Below are 22,097 nucleotides of genomic sequence, written 5' to 3' on the forward strand. Positions count from 1 at the left end.
GTGTTAGATTATCACTAGGGGCAAGTTCCACCAAATACATTAAGTAACAAAATACTTGCAATCTGCCATCTTCATTGACACGGACGAGGCAAAAGTGTTTAGGCTGCCCCTAAAATAATGTCTTTTTCCTCATGTGAAATGGAATAGCCTCGGTTTGGCTTGGATTTCTGAATCACAGTTTTATGTGGCACAAAGACTAAGGTAAATGCTGCTGTCTGTATCTTTAAGTTGAAATTGTAGCTTTTCAGTTCTTTAGGAAACACATCATTCCCAGCCGCATGCACAATTCTGCAAGAAATGGCTTTAGATTCACACACAATGTATTTTGCATGAAGCATTGTATCAGGCACCTAGGCCTTCTGTACATGTTTAATGTATTTCTTTAATCTCACAGTTGCAAAAGACATGAGTATCACTTCTGGATTGTCCATACATAGACCAGTTATATGAGAAAACCATGTTCACCTTGAAACCAATTGTGCACTTTTACTTGCATACTGTCATTAGGGATTAGGAAAAGGAGGTTATTTTATTTCCTATAAATGCACTAAGCTTGCTTTCACTTTAGATTTCTGGATTGCAGTCTGGTATTATGTAACTTTGATGTCACATGCTGCCATTTCTCCAAATTACTTTTCACAGTCTATGAAACCCTCCTTTCAGCCATGTGTCTTTCTTTTTCCTTTCTGACATGCATTGCACATATCTCTGCACTTTGAACTTCCAAACACACTTTCCTTCGTTTAAGATTTAGGCCTGTTTTTGGTTCAATAGGCCTCATGTCTGACATCACCATTTTTGTCATGGCTTTAGATTTCAATGGGACTCCACCTTAGCCAGGTTCCTTCAAATCACTGTGGCCAGGCATGGCCTTTCCATTTTGTCACTCTAGGGTGGTTTCTGTACCCCACAGGCTCCAATGGATTTCTGGGCATTTGACTAGTGAGACTAGAAGACGGACTACGCACCGGAGCAAGAGCCATTTTGGTATGGTAAACTAGATAACATCCTCCAAGGTAACACGAAAGAGCTGGTCAGTACAAACATCACATAGCAAACCCCACATTTCCGGAGATGTTTCTAATGAAACTGGGTGCCATGCTCGGTGCCTGTGGATGGGCATTCTAAGTCTGGAGGAATTGTGTTCCTCTTCAGAGATGGCAGAACCAGATGGCTAGTTCCCTGTCCTCCCACCATGAGATGGACAACTGTCACATAAGACCAGGCCGGAGTCACAGTGCATTCTGGTCTATCAGTGATTCACTGCCAGGGTTTGCCAGCAGATGCTGTCATTTACGCCAGTGCGATCAGACCGTAGTCTGAAAATCCGTTGTTGTTCTCTATTGAGGAAGAGTGTGTGGATATTTCCACCCTGGGCTGCACACTTGAACTTTTCAAGAACAGTCCATGTGAAATCATTTTCAGAGTGTTGATCCTGGACCAAAATGTTCAACCATCGGTGCTGTGAGCTTTCTAGTTTGTATGCATGATTTCTGCTCTGTCATTCTGGTCTTGACTGGCCTGTTAGTCATGCCCACATACCTTAAGCCACATGGGCATGTGACAACATGAACGACATTAGTGCTATTGCAGTAGGTGAATTGAGCATGTCTCTTTTGCCCAATCGCTTCTTTTTGGGATTGGTAGCCCTGATCTGATACATGAATGAAGATAATGCCACCTGCAACATCACTATCATTTAGAGTGGCGGTAATACCCACGCTCAAAAGCAGGCTTTTTTTGCCTATGGGTTTCAAAATTCCTAATCATGCGAAGAAGCTAAACAGTTACACGTTAATTAAAAAAACATATTTAAATACTACTGCCACAGTTGTAATGAGGCCCACACTCTTTTTGTAGTAGCAGTCAAAACAACTTGAAGGACACAGATATCAGATTGTGCTCCTTAATTAAGTTCAATTGAAGCAAATGGTGTAAAACAGGATGTGTTGCCATGGTGCATTTGGACATCGTACACATAATCCAAGGGCAGGGCCCCCGACAACTAAAGGACAATTTTTTTTATGTATTTTGTATGCTCCCAGAGACCTTGGGAATGTTTGAACTGTTCTCCCCCATTGAAACATTTTCACTAGTCGAAACACACAAGACAACCAAATGCCCATTTCTATTGGCCTAGAACGTAAAGTAATGTGATCCCAGAAAATAATCACTCCTGTGTTTTATGATTACACTTTCAAGACACACATCTAATAAATGTGCAATAAGGTTGCTTACTTGTAGTCATTTACAAGGGTATGGATAAGACATGATATGATAGCATATGGAGCATGCCGTTGTGTGATGTGATGCAAAATGTGAAGTGCCTCAAAAAAAGGAAAGGTGGCTTACTTTGCAAATCAATTTGTTGTTTTACAATGTTAGTTTGTGCATGGGGTTATGTGTGGGCTTTGAATCCAGGTGGGCATAGCTCAAATATTCATAGTCGCCAGATGGATTGTCACAGACAAATGAGTAAAAGTTATTGCGTCACACGGATTACCAGCTTCATAACATTACAAATATTGCATGTAAGTATTACCAACTAAACAGATGTCACTTAATCTACTATGCAAGAATTCAAGCAAATGCATGCTTTCACAAATAACATTAGCCTGCAAAAGGTAGAAATGCCGAACAAGAACAACCCCCTTTTCTCACCTAACATAATTCCTTCATACACACTTGTTCTTTAAAAAATGCCAAAACAGATCTCTTAAATCATGTTCTGTAAATCCTTATATTTCTATCACAAGCCATTTTGAATCCCTGTACATATATATGCAGGACCAAACGTTCCAGAATGTAATCTGAAGTGAACCCACAAGCAAGATCTGCTATATTTTTTCAATCCTGACATGGCACGAACTACCACGTGTCTGCCTTTACTTCTTTCAGACTTAAATCCCACACGAATCTGTGTGATAGCCACCTGCTTGTAGTCATTATTAGACACATGCAAGCAGTTTGGTACTATGAATAATATGCATGGCGTGTAAATCTGCGATTAAAGGTGTTATATGGCCAGTCAATCCTCCTGCTTGGGTGAGAGCTGGGAATATCAATTACATTACTGGCCTTTATTTGTGTATTTTGTTTAGCATTATGATCTTTCTGTCCGGGGTCACCGTTTTTTCCTTTTATATTTGAAGAATCAAGGACGGAAAGAACTCTTGATATGGATGCGCGCCTATGGGATGTTTACTCCTATTTCCAGGCTTCATTTGCATACATGCAAGGCACAGCAATGGTTGAAATGGTTTCATTTTGTCTAATAGAATACACCAAACTCCAGAAAGAACCCTAGTGCAAACCTCGGGTGGTTTATTTCTCTCGTGGTCTGTCCTCTGTGAGTTTGTGCCTCACTCTTTTAAATCAGGCCCATTTTAATGTATTTTGTGGCCTGTAGCATGGACGACTTCTGGGTTCCCCTGAACCAACAAAATGAAGGGAACACAACATTCTCTGGTCATTCCCCAGTCCACACCTTCATCACAATCACAAACCTCAGCTTGATCGGTTGACTTGGTAGCGATTAAAATATCAATGGGAACTGGGTCAAAGTCCCCTTACTGGCCTCATCCATGCTGGAATAAGAATAATGAGCAACGTGGCATTACAAGGGGAACATTAACCGTGGATGATGAGGGTACTTCTGTTCTAGCATAGGGACAGGGCACATTTTAAAATTATCAGCCACAAGCAAAGTATGCAGACTGTAATATGGAAGCAGGACACAGATCACATGTAGCTGTAGAAACAACTTGCACACACCTTTTGTCCACAATCAGGATGGCTCTAAAAATGACAAAACAACCAGGTCCCACACACAAGCCAGGACTTGTTTTGACCAGCACACACCACAAAATAGGGTACAGGGCTCCACTCAATGAGTTCATGTTTGAACATCTTCCATTTCAGGGCTACCTTCTGGTTTCTTCGTCAAAGGAAAGGCTTCAAAGCAGAAAGGCAGAAAGTAGTACTTAAAAATAAAAAAAATAAATGTAATACCAATACTTTATCAGTCCAAGCACCCACCATCTGGAACTCTATACCATTAAGCATACGTAACATAGAAGATCACCTCACCTTCAGGAAGTCTCTCAAACCCTGGCTCTTCCCTCCTGCAGCCTGACTCACTCAGCCCATCTCCTGGATGAATGTTTATTCACCCCCTGATGGGAACACTGGGGCAACTAAGGAGTCTACAAGGGGTGACAGTTCACCCCACAGACACACCCACCGACACATACATTGAATGCATCTCTGTCAAACCATTATGATATGCTCCACAAGACCTTTCACAAAAAGATGCCAATCTTCCTTCACTAGAAGGGCGAGCACACCCTCACAATGAAACATAACTGAACGCCACTGGGTCACTGCTCACCCACCATCATACTTCTCTACAGACACTATGTGATTCACACACACAAAACACGCATTACCACCTCCAATAGAATACAGCTGAGACCCACACAGAATTCGGACCAGCTGTTCACATAATTTATTTTTATTATTTATTTATTTCTTTATTTATATAGTGCCAAAATCCTAAAGGCATGGGAGTGCTCAAAATGTCTAGAGATGGAAAATGAACCACAGGACAGTGATGCAGGGATACACAAGCTGTAGTTATTTAGGCGAACAGGACAGTCATTAGTTGCTTACGGAAGTGTAAGAGATTGCCTTCCTGACAAAGAGTAATGGGTAGTTTGTACCAGGCCCTGGGTGTTGTTGTAACAAAAGAGCACCCATTGCATTGGGTACATCTTGCCTTAATACATGTGAGTAACGTAGACCCAGATGATCTCAGGGTTCGACTAGGCTTGTATTTGATCAATTTCTTCATCAGATAGCATGGTGTGCAGCCATGTGCACACGTGTGTGCTTATGTGAGTATTTTGAACTGTATGCCGGAGGCGAATGGAAGCCAGTGCAGTTCTTTCCGCAGTTCAGTTACATGGGAGTTCCGTGGTAATTTTTTACGATCCGGAAATCATCATTCTGGAGGACTCATCATTTTTTTAGGCTAGACTTTTCTGTGCCTCCCAATAAGGCATTACAATAATCTGTTGTGGAAAGAATGGTGGCACGTGCAAGAGAAATGCATTTTTCTTCCAAGAAATACGGTCTTGTCTGTCTCAATAAATTTAGGTGGTAATAATTGTTTTTCTTTATGTAATTAACATGGGTTTCAGCGCCTAAGGATGCTTCCAAAATGACTCAGAGGTTTTTGACTTCGTTGAAGACTGAGATCTCACAGTCCTCTATTTGGAAAGTGGAGTAGTCTGATGTGAGCTTAGCCCTGGCCTGATGTGAGCCAGAAATCAATAGCTCGGTCTTGTTACTATGAAGACACATCCAGTTTCTCGGCATCCACTGTCTGATACTGCCCCATATCGATTGGAGCTTCTTAGAATCGGTCTGGTATATCCCTTCAAGTTACCACAGTAATTGTGTGTCATCAGCATATTTTGTAAATGTCACACTCTTTTCAGTAAGCAGGTCGTAGAGCGACGTGATGTAACAGCTAAATAACACTGGCGACAGACTCGCACCCAATGGGACCCCTTAGAAAATAGGGGCTGAGTTAGAGGAAGGCCTACCCCATCACACAGTGACTTTCTATTGCTCAGGAAAGATTGTATTGAGGAAATTGCATTCTCTGAGAAATGAGCTGATGAAGCAAGGTTGTCTAATAAAAGGTTGTGATCCAAAAGATCACAGGGGACAGAGAGATCTAATAGGACCAGTAGTCCTGTTTTCCCTCAGTCCATGATATCTAACAGATTGGATTGTAGGTCAATTAAGACGCTCTCTGTCCCACACCAATGGGCGGAAGCACGATTGCTTCCGATACAAATGGTTGTCATTTCCCAGGTGTTCCTGGAACTTTAAAGAAGCATCTTTGTTGATTATTTTTAATAAGAAGTGTGAATTAATAATCGGTCTAAGGTTAGATGCGCCCCTGGGGCTGAGTCCTGACTTTTTTACAAGTGGGCTCAAAGTAACTTCTTTAATACCATTTGGTACCAAAGCATGATGGAAAGATGAATTCACAAACCTTGTGAAAAAGGGGGAAACGATGTGTATGTTGTCCAAGACCATTTTAGTTGGAACGACATCCCTGAAACATCTGGCAGGATGGAATTTCTTTAGCATGTTTTCTCTCTCCGATATGCTAACGGGATGAAAGGAAAATAAGTGTTAGGTCATTAGTTTATGCTCTGTGCTTCTAATCGCTATTTCCTATGTTGTGGTTGTTATGAGGAACTGGCCTGAGGATTTCTGCCCCTTTTCTATTTATTCACTAACCGTATTAACTTTGTTCTTTGTTTTTTTTTGTTGTGTTCGGCATTTGAGATGTGGCTGTTAAAAAAGTTTCCTTTGCTTTTCATATAGCTTTTATAAAAAAAATTGTAAATACATTTAGCCAATGTATATGCTTTAGCAGGATCTTTCCATTTAAGCGTATTGGCTTCCATTTTGAAAGTAATCCAAGCTCGTTCTGCTTGTTGTTTTGCTTTCTTAATAGTTTCTAGTTCAGATGTGAAACTACTTTGATAATTCACATTGTCTCTCACAGTCTTCGACCTTAGTAGCACCAGCCGGTCCCAGCTAGCTGTCACGATGATCAGAGAGGACACAAACAGCTGGTCACCAGGGTCTAAATATCCTTCCATGCAGTTAGCAAGGTTGATGGTTTTCAACTTCTTAAAGTTTCTACTAAGAATTATTTTCGTTTGATTCACCCCTTTCTCAGCTTTGTATGTGAGGTAAAATGTGAGGTAGGCCTCTGTGTTATGAATCCTACATTCAATATTATCGAGGTCTGATTCCAAAGAGAGAGCCTCTTTGTCTGATGAATCCCTTGCCCGCCATCGATATAAAACGCCCATTAACCCCTTAAGTTCTAAGGAGTATGCTTGTCCTTTTATCATAGATCTGCATAATGCTTAGCAGTTAAGGTGTTAACATTGTAGAATAATTGGGTTTGTTCAGAGGGCTCAAAATATGAATAATCTCATCTTTGAAGTCAGTCATATGTTCAGGTGGGTGATACAGTACAATGAAATTAATACACATGTTATGGTTTGGGTTGAATTTGAGGTGCAGGTATTTCGCATCTATTGCATAGCCATGAGCCCTCATACAGTGGGTATTCTTTTTTAGCTATTACAGCAACTCCTCCCCCATAACCTAGGAGATTATGAGCAATAAAGATATACATGGGGGTGAGGGGGCGCCAATAGATGGACCATTGAAACCCTTTTCTGTGGTAGAAAGCATATCAATGTTATTTTCTAGGATGTAATCATGTACATCCAGTGCGTGCGTGTTTAAAGATCTGGTAATTAATAGTGACATCATAATAGGGTCGCTTCCAGGTAGGTAGGGCATCTCTAGTGTTCTGCCAGGGTGGCATGGGTTGTAGGGTATTCTGAAAAAAGCCTCTTCGGAAGGATATGTTGGATTCAAGTGATTTGTTAGGTCAAGGACCTAGTGGCAGGTGGTTACGCTCAATGGAGGTGTTTGTTGCCACCATTGTCGTAGCATGAAGTGCAGAAGTAATAGGGAGTGGGTCTATTGGCACATCAGCATTTTCCCTGTTTACATTGACAGGTGGCGTATCTAGTGATATGGGTATGTTATCTATCAAGCTGTCAGGCACTGTCGCCTGAGGAAACATGTCCAACATGGTGCTGGTAGCTACATCTATGTGCTCACTAGTAGCTAGTGTCATTACATTGTTATTAAAGGGGCTGGATAGTGCGAGGTCATTGTCCGCAGTAATGTTGCCTCAGAGGAGAGCTAGGTTGCCTGCGCTTAGTGGACTCGTAGTCGTATGGGCTTTGTGTTTTTGTAGTGCCATAGATATATATTTGGGAGCAATGGCTTCCCGATTTGCTTTCTGTGTGGCCAATAGCATCTCAAGACCTGCGGGGTGGGCCATGATATTACGCACGAGAGGCCTCTGAAAGGAACGTGTATGCTGCTGTACTCTCCAGAAACCACAGTGGGAGACACCCTTGAGCACTGTGCCCTCTATCTAATTCGCCTGACTCTTCCACTTCCACAACAATTTGTTACGATAACTATGGCGTGCCGCTACGGACCCAGCTCCTCCCTACCCACCTTAATGCTGGCTAGAAATGCACACACGTATTTTAGAAATCCATTCACCTCTCACATCTCTTACTATGGTGTTCTGAAGGTCATTTATCCCTTCAGTGCTTAGAGGTCATACTAATGGCATTAGGCATTATACAAATTTCATATAACATAATTTAACATTCTCCAGCATAGGTATTCAACTCAAGTTACCATCATAACCGAATGAACAACTGCTGTAGCATGGACAAAGGTGGCAGATAGGAAGCAAGGCATAACGTGCACTTAACACAGAATAGCAAGAGGATACAGATCAGACGTGACCCGCAAAGTGAACAGACCTGAACAAAGACTGAGATTTTCTTTTAGTTGGTGTTGCCATGAGTGTTCCAAGAAACACATTGTGGTGTTCAATATACCAATGGTCGTATTATGATAAAGGAAGCAACACTATAGCTTTAAACGGTGTGTGTGTACTCTGATAAATACACTAGATCAAAGGGCTTGCAATTTTGAAAGATTTGGGAATGGTAATTTTGGCAGGCCAGCCACTATGAGATTGCAGGAGTTGCCCAGGATCCCATGGTTTGGCCCAGTCTGAAATGTTGGCATTTGATCACCATGCATCCCAATGCTGTTCTTGTTGCAAATTAAGATCGTCAACGTTTATATATCCAAGTATGTCTAGCTCAGAGAAAGAAAAAGGTGAAGTCTGCCTTGTATGGATTTAGAAGTGTGGTCTGGCGTACAGACACAGATCTCTGCAACGAGTGCTTAACACACTCAACAACATGAATTCCAATTTTGGTTATTGGACATGATCACAATAGTCACCAAAGAAAGGTGAACATGCAACATAAATTGTGATATGGTGAAGTCACACTATGTGTAAACTACAGTTAACCCTAAATGCATTACATAGTAAATTACAGAAATAATTGTTCAGTTCAGACCTCAGTTATCACCATTAGCCAGACAGTACAATAATTGGCTTACAGTGCATCATATTGTGTTTTTTATTTAGGCAATAATCCCAGAGCCAGTATTGAAGCCGGGGCCCATACTCTGGCCTTAATGAAGGCCCCGGGGCATTAATGAACATGGTAATGGTCTGCCGACGAGCGGATTATTGCCATTAGTACCACGGCCCGTAAAACTGGGTTACTTATGGTGGTTTTTTTGGTTGGTTTATTTTTGGCCGCAGTGGACTGAGAAATATAGTCTGATTTCCATTTCTGTTGCAGCCATAGTAAACAAAGAAAATTACTGCCATGGAAGTGGAGAAGGGACTACATGTATTACCTTCTCCGTTTCCATAGCGGCCACTAAAGTAAACAAAAAAATGACCACCATGGAAAGGGAGAAGGGACTACGTGTAGTCCCATCTCCGTTTCCATGCTGACCACTACAGAATAGAAAAGTTGTGTCAGGACCGGCGCAAATTCCACATCATTGCATGATTGGGACTGCTGTACGGTACGGCTCTGAAAATCACCAATCAGCAAAATGATATTTAGATGCTTTTGCCACACTGGGTACTCATTTTATGAAAACATTGCCTTTTGCATTTTGCACACAGTCAGACCTATTCACCCACAAGCTACTCACCTATTGGCAGCTGGTGTTTTTTTTTTATTGGAGCGACATAAACATTTCCCACAAATATGCCAGAGCAATAAGCATAGCGAGGGAGGAGGGGTCCCAAACTAACCAAAGGGGATTTCCATGGGGTAGGGGCCACCCTTATAAATGTTTTTGGAATAATGGGTTGAAATTATACATTATGCCAACAGTAGTGCAAAGGAGTATTTCCTAATTCATGCTCATGGTTCCTTTGCCCACAATATATGCCAGTATGAAAACATTTTCAAACTGACCATGCCCATACATGTCTGGGATGGCTGCACAAATATAAGCCAGTATTCCCATATAAGAACATACTTATGTTTGCTTTGCGCATAATGTCAGCATTGATACTAAAAGAAAACATCCACAGGCTGGCTCTGCCAATATATGGCAGTATCTCCACATAAGGACACACCCCTATTTACTTTGCTATTAAAAGTGCCATACCACAATAAGACATTACCAAAATTCCTGGTTAGCCACATAATAACTCTTCCATGCTTACTCATACATAGAAGCCTAGGAAAAAATGCCAAGCCAATGTAATAAATAACTAGACTGGCTGCATTACAATGCCAGTCTATCCATGCTATACCACATATCATGCTTGCTCTATCATATCTGGCCCAGTAAAATGTGTTATGGCACCGTAAGGAATGGCTAGACTGGCTTCACGAAAATGCCTATCTAGCCAAGTAATACAATATAGCATGATTGCTTTATGATGGTTGGATGCCCATTAAAATGTGATACCACAGTATGAAATGTCTACACCAGCTGTACCAAAATGCCAGTCCAGCCATGTAATAAAATGTATTATGTGTGCTTTATCACTCATTCACACAGACATTACATAATGCATAACACCCACTTGCATGCTCGCATGCATACATATAAACATACATCATAAACACCCAACACACACACACAGGCACATGCACACACTTAAAAAAAAATTAATTGTATTCTTATCTTTCTTATCTGGTGTCCAGAATCCGACCTCCTGGTGGACTCCAGGCCCCCAGCACCCACCCTGAGACCCTCAGTCATGCGCACAGTGCAGTGGAGGGAGCTGGAGGTCTCCATTCCACAGGGCTGGAGCCGGATCATATATTTCTGAATCTGGAGTGTGTGCATTCTGACTTCTGAAAGTAATGGTTTCTTTCTAAAGTCGACGTGCATGCACGCCGACTTTAGAAAGTAATTCTCTAACATCAGAAATAATATTTTTTTTCTGAAGCTGGATGGGACCACCCCAGGACCTGGTCCGGTGGGGCCCCCCATTCCTCAGGGAGTACGAGGTCCCCGACTAGACTAGTGCAAGATTGACCACACTACGGGACAAATTAACACTTTTGTGGCACACGATGAATCATCTTCATCAGAATTAAGAGCCCGGTGAAGCTATAGCTTTAAACAACCTTTCAGCCCTGCAGTCCTCGGATAACAGCTCAGCTAGTGAGGATGAAAGTCCAGATCCCTCCACTTTGAATCCAGCAAAGAAGATTTTTGACAAGGGGAAAGACACGTTTTTTCTGCGAAACAAAACAATCTCAGAAATTCAAACAGAAGCACAAAAAAGGAGAAGGGGGAGTGAGAGGAAGGGACAAAGGTAATACCAGAGGAGGCATTTGCTAAACGTACCAGAAACAGGGAGGCAAGGTGCAAACACGCCCCCAGAAGCCCTAGGATCCAATGACAGTAATGAACTTGTGTGATAAGGTTCTACCACAGGAATAACTAACAGCATTGTACCATGATTTATTTTGCGTTCCCATAGCAACTTTGAGGCCTTTGATGTCCCGAATGAAACTTTCAAATTCTGTAGAAAGCTATGTTTATATGAGTTGCTGATGTTGATTGTAATATGGTACACCACATTTGGAGTTGTGCACATCCAGTACACACAACAAGAAGACCATTTTGCATCTTCAAAGTCTAGGTCGTGTCCTCGATATGGATACTTTTGTTTCTTTTGGCTTTGAGACTAAGCAAGCCATGTCTAATGATGGTCAAACAATCTTAGAATTTGGAAACTTAGTCAGAAGAGATTTAGATCAAAGCTATTGGCAAAATAAGGGCATAGCAATGTTACTGTTTGTCAACTGGAATCCTTGAAGGCTCTTACTCAAGATAATGTTATTGCCATTAAGCGGTCTGAGAGGGGAAAACCACAAACTATCAGAAAGAGGAAAATACACATACTAGGGTCTGCACATGTTACCTTCATTAGATTTCAGTAGAGAATAAGAGTCACTCATTAAGTTTGATTTCCATGAAAGAATTTGACCTTCTTTATGTTAACTGCAATGAATAAAACATTGTATCTATTGCCCAAAGTCCACACTACTATTAGGTCCCCCACCCTAATGCTCCATTACCAGTTCAATTGTCTCCTTAACTGAGCCAGTATCCAGTTGTATTAATGCTTTCCTTTTGCCCTTTGTACTTACATCCCCATTGTACATCCAATATATGAAGGAAACTTTGAATAGATCACATAGAGTACCTTGGGGGGATGATATGCTGCTTGGAACATAATGTCACTTTGCTTTACACTGTAATCCATCATAACCATAGCATGTGGTCAGTTTCTATTTTAGAGAGGCCAGTTAAGTTCTTTCAACATACATGTACGTTAACTGAGACTATAGATTTCACAAAATAGCAACTTTCTCTTCAATGACTGCCATCATCAGACAGCCCATGGCACACACATGGGATAACATGTACTCCTAAGTATGTGCTGAATGGAAAATCACCCAATCTCTAGTGACTCACCTAGCACACACCACACTACATAACCAACCCTGTCAATCACTTCCAATGTGTTTTACACACACATACTTCACCTCCTCTAATATTTCTCTCATTCATGTTATCAAATTCAAAGTGTCTGCCTCCTACTGTAGTTTGTCTGTCTGTGTCTGCGATTTCTCTACTTCCTTTTATAGACATGCATTTGGCAGCCAATTAGGTATTTTCCTTAATGGGTAATTCTACACAATGTCCTGTTGATCCTTCAGATAAGTGAACAGCACCTTCCAGGCATCATCCACCAATGCATTGTGCTTTCTTAACCCTACGGCTTTATCATTGTTTACAACCCCCCTCTGAATGTCTTTCCCCGTCCATTTGCAGATAGACTCAGAGGTGTTCCTTCTTACTGCCTATGAATTAACAATGCAGAAGTGTGTCTGTTCCTGCCTCTTCAACATATAGCGGCCAATTCATGGAATGTTGTGCATGATTCAAAGTGACTTTGCACTGCTGAAAAGTGACTGCACTGCCGATACAAACTCTGATTTATGGAACCTTGCAAAGTCTATTTTTGCAGTGCAAAGTCAGTGCAAAGTCATTTTGTACTGCAAGAATGATTTGTAAATGATTTTAAATTGACTCTGCACTCCATAAATATCCACAGTGGACCTGAGTCTGTGTGAAGTGCTCCCCACTGGCCTCACCCACTCCCTCCCATGTTGCTTTTAGATACCCTGCTGCCAAATTGCTAGACCTCTCCCTCGCATGTTAACTCCCTGCTCCAGTGTTTCCCTACTTACCTAACTGGGTTCCTGCACCTATGGTTGCAATGTGCTATGCTGCTTTGCTCAATAAATACAAAAATAATAATAAAAACCACTAATAATATTATTGAAGGACAATCTTAAAGTGTCTTTTTAGAGCAGCCACTCTGAATCTTGAGGAGAACCATCTCCGGTTCCGGAAACACCTCAAGACCTTCCTCTTCGCTTCTTCCTTCACCTCCCTCTCCCTTCTTGATTTGTTATCTCTTCAGCACCATGCACCTGGGCACTCTCTTCTTCCCGGCCCAGGTACCTGTTCACCCTGCCACCCTCCCGCTCTGCCTCCGGGCCACCCCTTGCACTAGTGTCTGTATCTGTACCCATACAGCCCCCCACTTGTTTCTTCCTGCGCTTATCACACTTTCCCTGTCTGCTGCCTTAAACCTAGCACTTGACACTTGCTGACTGCCCTTCCATTGTTTTTTGTCTTTTATTTATTTTATTTATTATTATGTATCTGTTTTCTCCTTTGCTCTGCACTCTCCACTTCCCCCGCTCCCGTGCAGTTTTCCCCTCTCCCATGCACTTGTGCTTTCTCCTCTCCCATGCACTTGTGCGTTCTCAATGTCACTGGGCCTAGTAAGCTTGTTGTTTTGTTTTTTTCCCTTGTCTCCCCTCCCTTGTCTGGTCACGGTCTGAAACACTTGTGTATGAGTGCGATATAGATAAAATATCAATATCAATATCAATAACCATGTCCAGCAGATATCCTGGTAAAGAATTCCACGCCATTACACTAGCAACCTGCAAGGTCATATCACCTAAACAATCTCTTCTACATCGGGCTAATATAATCAGTGATTTTAGATTTCTAGAGGGTGACAAACATCTCATGAAATTGGTGAAGTAAAATGGAGCAGAGCCATGAACTATTATCCACAAAGGTGTAAGGAAATCTAGAGTTTACTATACATTCGCATTTTAGAGTGAGGAAATCTAGGGCTTACTACACATTCCTGTTTTAGAGTAAGCAAATATTAGGCACACTATGCATTGCCATTTTAGAGTAAGCAAAACTAGGGAATACTCACATTCCCATTTTAGAGTGAGTAAATCAGGGGCATTTGACACATTCCCATTTTAGAGTAAGGAAATCTCTGGCATACTACACATTCCCATTTTAGAATAAGGAATTCTAGGACATACTACACATTCCCATTTTAGAATAAGGAATTCTAGGACATACTACACATTCCCATTTTAGAGTAAGGAAATCGAGGGCTTACTACACATTCTCATTTTAGAGTAAGGAAATCTAGGGCTTACTACACATTTCCATTTTAGAGTGAGGAAATCTAGGGCTTACTACACATTCCCATTTTAGAGTGAGGAGATCTAGGGCTTACTACACATTCCCTTTTTTAGAGTGAGGAAATCTGGGGCTTACTACACGTTCCCGTTTTAGAGTACGGAAATGTAGGGCTTACTACACATTCCCATTTTAGAGTGAGGAAATCTAGGGCTTACTACACATTCCCTTTTTTAGAGTGAGGAAATCTGGGGCTTACTACACGTTCCCGTTTTAGAGTACGGAAATCTAGGGCTTACTACACATTCCCATTTTAGAGTGAGGAAATCTAGGGCTTACTACACATTCCTGTTTTAGAGTAAGCGAATGTGGGGCACACTATGCATTGCCATTTCAGAGTAAGAAAAACTGGAGAATGCTCACATTCCTATTTTAGAGTGAGTAAATCAGGGGCATATGACACATTCCCATTTTAGAGTAAGCAAAACAGGGGCACCTCGCATTCCCATTTTAGAGCGAGGAAATCAGGGGCATATGACACATTCCCATTTTAGAGTAGGCAAATGTGGGGCAAACTTCATATTCCTATTTTTGAGTAAGAAAATCTGGAGCCACACTAGACATTCTCATTTTGATTCTGGGAAAAAAATATATTTGGAGTCACAGACCTCTATGCAACATGGATATCACCACGTCCTGTGTTTGCATTAAGGGACCTACCCACTGTGAATGATCTCTAGATGGCAGCTACAGAAATTCAAACACCTCAAGACCCTTATGTGTCCTGCTGGGTCCTGGCCTTCTATCCGATCACCACGCAGCATTCGCCCTCCCTCTGCACTTGCCTTTGGGCACTGCATGATATGCGCACAGGTCTCTTCCTCCTTGCGGTCACTGCCTGGCACTTACTGGCCTGCATCGCAACTGACTTCTGCACTTACTTGTTGCCTTACTATGGATTCCTAGCACTTCACCCCTCTCTGGATCCCCAGCACTTACCATCCTCCCCTCTCCCTTCTCTCTCTCTCTGCATTTGCACAATCCAAATGTTCGCAAGGCCTAGCAGGACTGCCTTTTCGGTGTTTCGCATTTACCATTGTCTTGCTGTTTCCCTTGTTCGCCTCTCTTGCCCTGTGGGCGCTTTGAAACACAATTTACTTGATCTATAAGTGCCTTACAAATTCCAAATAAATAAATGCATATAATGGCATGATTGAGCTAGTGCTAAATGCGTTTTTATGATTGACTTCTATTTACTGCTTCAACTTGCCTAACATGTTCGGTTAGTATCTATAGAGACTTATTAACCCATTCTTTATTGGCACGACGATACAATGGCATAAGAATCTATGACTAGAGCAACATATGCTGCTTAGCCCGAGGGATTCCTTTGACAGTCAAGCGTTATACCAAGGGCTTCATCTGGCTGTGTAGTAACACAATACATTACATATACAGGATACATTATACTAAACAAAACAGAACCACACAAACATTAACCTAATGGCAATGTAATAGAAATGAATGCAAGGTAACATGAAATATTTCTCACAGACTGCGCGTTCGATAGTTTCCCATTCGCTCCTTAAGTGAGCACTAATCTGTGTCTAGAACACATAAAAGAGAGAGGAAACTTTCGACAGAAGAGAACTAGTCGAAATCAAGAGTGCTGTGTCTCATGTTAGTAAGCCACATTTATATAAGCACACGAAAACTAACATCAGACATCAATTCACCATCACATACCAATCCAATATGGCTGCTGAGCTAGGGCCCCACAGGATGTCTGAGATTTTGAGGAACAGACAGACACATCATTATGGAAATCACTTGCAAGTGCCGCGATGCCTGTGGGCTGTATTGTGCGCTCTACAAATACAAATAAATAAATAAATACATTAAACATGCATTGCACTACTGTACCAAAAGACAGTGTGCTGCTCTCTTTATACGCTGAGCGTCTGACTATTTGCACTAAATACAAATTGAAAAAAACTTGATATGCAATTCTTCGATGAATATCGCCTTCATTGGCATTTCTTATATCACGTTCCGAATTCGAGATAATCATGCAGATTTTCATTTTTCCTCGATGAGTTTATCTTTGACGGAGCGTGCATATGGATCTTTTTTTATGGACTTTGATGTCTCTTTCATAAAGGGTAGGTCTACATTATAAACATGAATCTGAGCAGTGAATAGCAATGGATGGTGAACCACCGAATGGAATGTAGAATAGGCAAGAAGACCCGTCTTACAGAGGGAGATACAAGGTGAGGGGTCAGCATTTGCATAATAGTAAGTGACACAGAAGATGGACGCAGCGACCATGGATTATCATGCCCGCTGGAGGACGTAAGAGGTGTTGAAGCTTACCAGGGTCCATTGAGAGAGGAAGCCTCTGGGCTGCAGCCACAAATATAGTCAGGATGTTTTAGAATCCAGGGCGAGGATTTAGCAAGAAGACATAAGAATATTGTAGCATAACTACCATATACCAGCTAAATGACTGATGTCACACTGAGCGAAGAAGAAACCACTTGGCACACCAAAGAAATGAGGTTCAAAACCTTGATTTTTAACAGAAGAATGAAACAGTATTGCAGGGATTAGTGTCAGGGATGGTATCTTGTAGCTCTGATGGTTCTTGTCCCTACGGATGAGGACCGCGTGCTGTGGATCCATCCGGCAATGCAGACAGCGCATCATGCACTTGACACAGTGGGTGCTGCTGTCCAGTCGCTCAGAATACATCGCGAGCAGCCATATTTCTTCCTGCTTTGGGATGTGGAAAGAGTGTTGCAACACTGTGGAGACGTCCGTTGTGGATGCTGTATTTCTGGTGAGTTCTTCATTGTCCCTTTTTATGTATTCCCTCTGCTCTCCTTCCTGGTTCCTTCCCTACTGCTTCTCCCCCTCTCTGTTCCTTCATATAATCCTTGTGTCTCCTGTGTCCCCTGTGTTATTCAGGCATTTGTTACTGTCCTGTTCCTTGAGCCTGGCCAGTCGTTCCTAGCTTTCAGCTCAGCTACTAGCATTCCTGTTTGGAGCATTTTACTACCTCCTCCTTCTCCCTGGATACCTTCTCCTCCACTACCATCAGAAAGGGGTTTTACCCTTATTGGGGTTTTTCTTCATTGGGGACGAGTCTCCAGGGGCTACTCTATGCTCTGGTTGTTTCTTTTTTAAGAGGACACAATGGTTGTTGATTGGGACGGCCATATATCTTTACCTCGTGCCTGTTACAACAAAGCAAGTTAAGGCCGACTACTCATAATGGGTCTCCCACATGTCTCTAGACCTTTCCTCATCATTCAGGGCATGGTTCTTTCTTTGGGTTATTTTCACTCCTTGGATTTGGGCTTGGGCCTCAGGGATGTGGGGTGGATGAGAGGTAACTAGGATACAAGAGGGATATAACATTTGCTAACAGAGGCTAAAAACAAAAAGAACTAGTTCAAGGGTCTAGCTTAAGAGGACCTATATTCGTACTCTAAGTTAAATTCCCACATGTAGAAACGAAAGTTCCAGACTATATTCCAGAGTGCATTGGCTAACGTCAGGCCACTCACAGTCAGAGTGTATATAGTACCCCAACATGCTTTCTTAATTTCTCCTTGTGTTGCTCCATGTTTCGGATCTTCTCCTTACTATCCTTATTAGTTGTAAGCTTAACACACACCTACCAGAAAGTATTTATGATTGCCTCTTTCTTTGAGGAATCACAAAATGATTCCCAGCAGGATTTCCCCCACCTCTTATCTGGATGCTCTTCTGATTGAAGTTATTCTCATCCACATGCAGGTGGCTTGAGATCATTAGAGACTCTTGTCAGCTTTGTTCATTACCAAACTACAGGCTCTGGTTTGTAATCTTTGCAGGTGCGCTAACTTGCTCCTTGGCCTTTGATATAGCCTCATGCCTGTTGTCAATTCCTGGTGCTCTACAGCTTCTCTGGCCTCAGTATCTTGGCTAGCAGCCCAGACTAATCTCCTTTAGGGGTTCCTACCCTGTATTCCTGCCAAGCTATGGAAATCAGCACAGTCAGCTCTTGGAAATGGGCTTCAAGGTCTAAGGTGCACCACTCAGAAAAATCTCCTCTTTCTCTCCCTGCTTTCTCGTCTTCTTCACCACTTCCCTAAAAGTCCTTCCTATCTCTCTCAGAGCCTATTTCCTATGGAATCCTTTGTTTAATTTTCTCCTTTCTAGATGCTACTCGCTGTGATGGAGTTTCAGTGTGTTCCCAGTAATGAAAAGAAAAACGTGTCCAACTCTTAGAAAATAGAAAAAAAATCAAATCTACCTGCTTGCGTGGAGACAGTGTACAAACAAGCAGTGTGGTTAAGCTGATTTTCCTTGGTCATTACAAACTATTATAGCCCACTGGGGAGGGCTGTTGTGCTTAATTATCAGACTGAGGATCAACTCTAGCTCCCATGATGTAGTCCTATGTAGTCCAGCAGCACTGTTCAGGCAAGGAGAGTACTACCAGTGCTTGATCCTAATAATCATTGATAGTATTAGAGTTGTTATGCATCATCTTGCCACTTCACCGTTGGGTGAGGTGGCAAGAGGTTTGATCCAAACATAAAGGATGAGCAGCACCCAGAAGACCCAAGTTCTAGGCACTTTTTTGATGGAATATCAATGTCTTTTATACTATGAGTTCTCTCTCATAATACATATGTTATAATGCATTGATATTCCATCAATAAAGTGCATGTAACACAGGTTTGCTCTTCTTTTACGTTTTAGAACTTCTAGGAGGATTCTAGTATGAAATACTACACATAAATGTGATACAATTAATAATGTATTGTTGCAGGATAATATATCCACAGAAGAAAAGTCAATGAAGAGGGAAGGCATTTGAATTTAATGCACCTAGATGCTAGCAGTGTGGCCAAGAGGCCGCAAAATAGAGGTTTGGTAAGTATGGGCCTCATTCCGAGTCCGGCGGTAACCCTGCCGGTGCTACTGGCGGGTTGCCACCAGATTCGGAATGACTTACCAGCGACTCACTGCCGGTAACACTGGGGGTTTACAGCCCCGGCGGTTGAGGAAGTCAGGTGCCGGCAATTTGTCTATGGGAATGGGGACCACGGAAGCACCGTTACCGTTGGCAACGTAGCAGGTGCTTCTGCGGCAGCAGGCAAAACCATAGTGTGCCGGTCTGCAAACAACGGTGCCGGTACGCTTACCGGCACAGTTGTTTCCCTACCGCAACACTTGTAATGAGGCCTTACGTCTTCCAGCTAAATGCAGGAACCAACATTGGTATTTTGCATTTGAAGGGATGGTTCGGAATGCTGTTTATTTCACATGCTCTCCTCCTTATAATGGTAGGACTGTGACGAGGGAGAGTGAAACTGTAGCAACTGTTTTCTTGCATTAGTCAGGTTATCACTTGCAACCGTACTGCTCCCATTAACTCAATCTTTTTGGTTTGCCTGTGAGAGGTACTTTTCCTTTTGCTAAATCAACTTGGTTTAAAAACTTTTTTCAAAACTCATTTCTCATGTCAATTAAAAGGAATCATTTTAAGTAAGCAGCACTAATCGACCCGGTGCTTAAAACGCTGAAAGATGAACGTTAGTGACAGCTGTTAAACAGGCTACTCGAGTAATTAGAGCAATTGAAAAGAAAATATGAAGAGTTGCTCGAGATTAAGATGTGGTACCAGCTACATCGCACTGAAGGAGTTACATAGGCGTTGCTAGGGGGGGTTAAGGGGGCTATAGCCCCTGGTCTTTTGGTTGTAGCCCCGAATAGAATCTCAGGAGCTACAGCCAAAAGACTAGCTAGCCCCCAATCCCGACAGCTCCGACATCAGCTTAGCCCCGGGTCTTTTCCAGACCTAGAAACTCCCCTGAGTAGTTACATATTTAGGAAATGTAATTGGGGCATTTAACATTAAAGAAGGTAATATTAACAAAGCTGCTTTAATTAACACGGAGCTGGCTTGCAACCTCCAGTGTTCAAGGAAGCAGGGTTTTGGTGGAAAGAACTTCCCGCAATGTTCATTGCATTTCAAAAGCACACAGTTTTACGCGTTTGGCAAGCGAAATAATAATAATTTTAATAATGGTATAATAATCATATTGCCTAATAGTATATATGATTATGAATATTTAAAGTAGAAGAACAAGTAGAAGAAATAGATGGCACATGTGCAAAGAATATTTTTACTAATACTGCATATTCCCAAGTATATTATGAAGCCATCATAAACGTTGTTATGGTTACCAGACATTTGGTCGAAAAAAATTGGTCGACTGGACAAATGGTCGAACCAATTTGGTCGAAAACCAAATGGTCGATTTTTTTATTATTATTTTCACCCCTTTTTTGTTTTTTTTTGGGGGGTCCCCCTAACCCCCTTTTTTTTCTAAAAAAACCTTTTTTTTAAAAACGAAAACCCGTAAAATATATATATAATTTTTAAAAAAATTCGACCATTTGGTTTTTGACCAAATTGCGTCGACCAAATGTCTTTCGACCAGTTTTCAGTCGACCAAATGTCTGGACACCGTTGTTATTCAGGAATGAGCAGGTTGAAGAGGTGTTCGCCAACTCAGCTAAGAATGTGGTATGATTACATCTGCATTATAAAAGAATGGGTTTGATTATTACTGAAGCTTTGCATATGACTCTTTGGACTCTGTAGTCGCCAGATCCATTGCTTCACTTATGGGCATTAAAGATCAAGTCTCACAGCATTTAGGTGGGCTTTAGTTCAAACTTTCTGCAAGGGGTTCTTGACCTCCTGCTATTAGACTGATGGTAATGCTGGCAGAAACAGTCATGCGATAGGGGGCGGGGGACTATTGGTTCATTATCAAACAAATACTAGCAGTCTGTGAGGAATAGCCCTCTTGCAAGAGTATATATTGCCCTTGCTTTTCTGATTTTTGTAAATTGAAGCAAAATGATGCAGTTAATTTGATCTAAGAATGGATGGCCTGTTAACCGGAACCCTTGTTCATTCAGCTCCATGTCAAAATCAGAGCGACACTTGGGACCTGCTGCATTGACCTCCTACCCTGCAGCTTTTGCTATCCATTGGAGCTGCAGGTACACAAGCGAGCCCTGCGAGGTCCCCCACGGAAAACAACAGTACAGGGTTGAACTGCAGAACCATGAGGCCACTGGGAAGACGCATTAAAGAGAAGGGACTATGATTGCGATAAAGCCAATAACGAAACCGTCAATCAATATAACTTGATATCTGATGAACTATTCGAAAGTCTGAAAAATAAGGAGGATTGTGAATTATTAAGAAAGTGTAAACAAATATCCTGGGTGAGGGTGGAGCCACAAGAAATAATTCCATCAGAGATAATTATGGAAGAGCGGGTATACCACTTAATGAGAAACTGTCAAAAGTGTTATGAGCTAAAAGCACAGAGTGAACCCAGCAAGGAGAGAAAGAGAGGATTTAAAAGACATAAAGAGTGGGGAACTCTCAGCCCTAATAAAACAAGTAAACAACATAAAATAAAAGGGAGGTGTTTATGAGAATG

At 41.8% G+C, this 22,097-nt stretch overlaps 1 protein-coding gene across 1 annotated transcript in view; it reads left to right on the forward strand.

Annotated features, from left to right (window-relative positions):
- The window catches only part of IL1RAPL2 (interleukin 1 receptor accessory protein like 2), a 2,001,777-nt gene that overhangs the window by 1,174,117 nt on the left and 805,563 nt on the right, over positions 1 to 22,097 (forward strand). The gene's annotated exons all lie outside the window — the stretch shown is intronic.

This window comes from Ambystoma mexicanum, chromosome 5p (genome assembly GCF_040938575.1).
Source record: "Ambystoma mexicanum isolate Mex_15411 chromosome 5p, UKY_AmexF1_1, whole genome shotgun sequence".
Taxonomy (NCBI): domain Eukaryota; kingdom Metazoa; phylum Chordata; class Amphibia; order Caudata; family Ambystomatidae; genus Ambystoma; species Ambystoma mexicanum.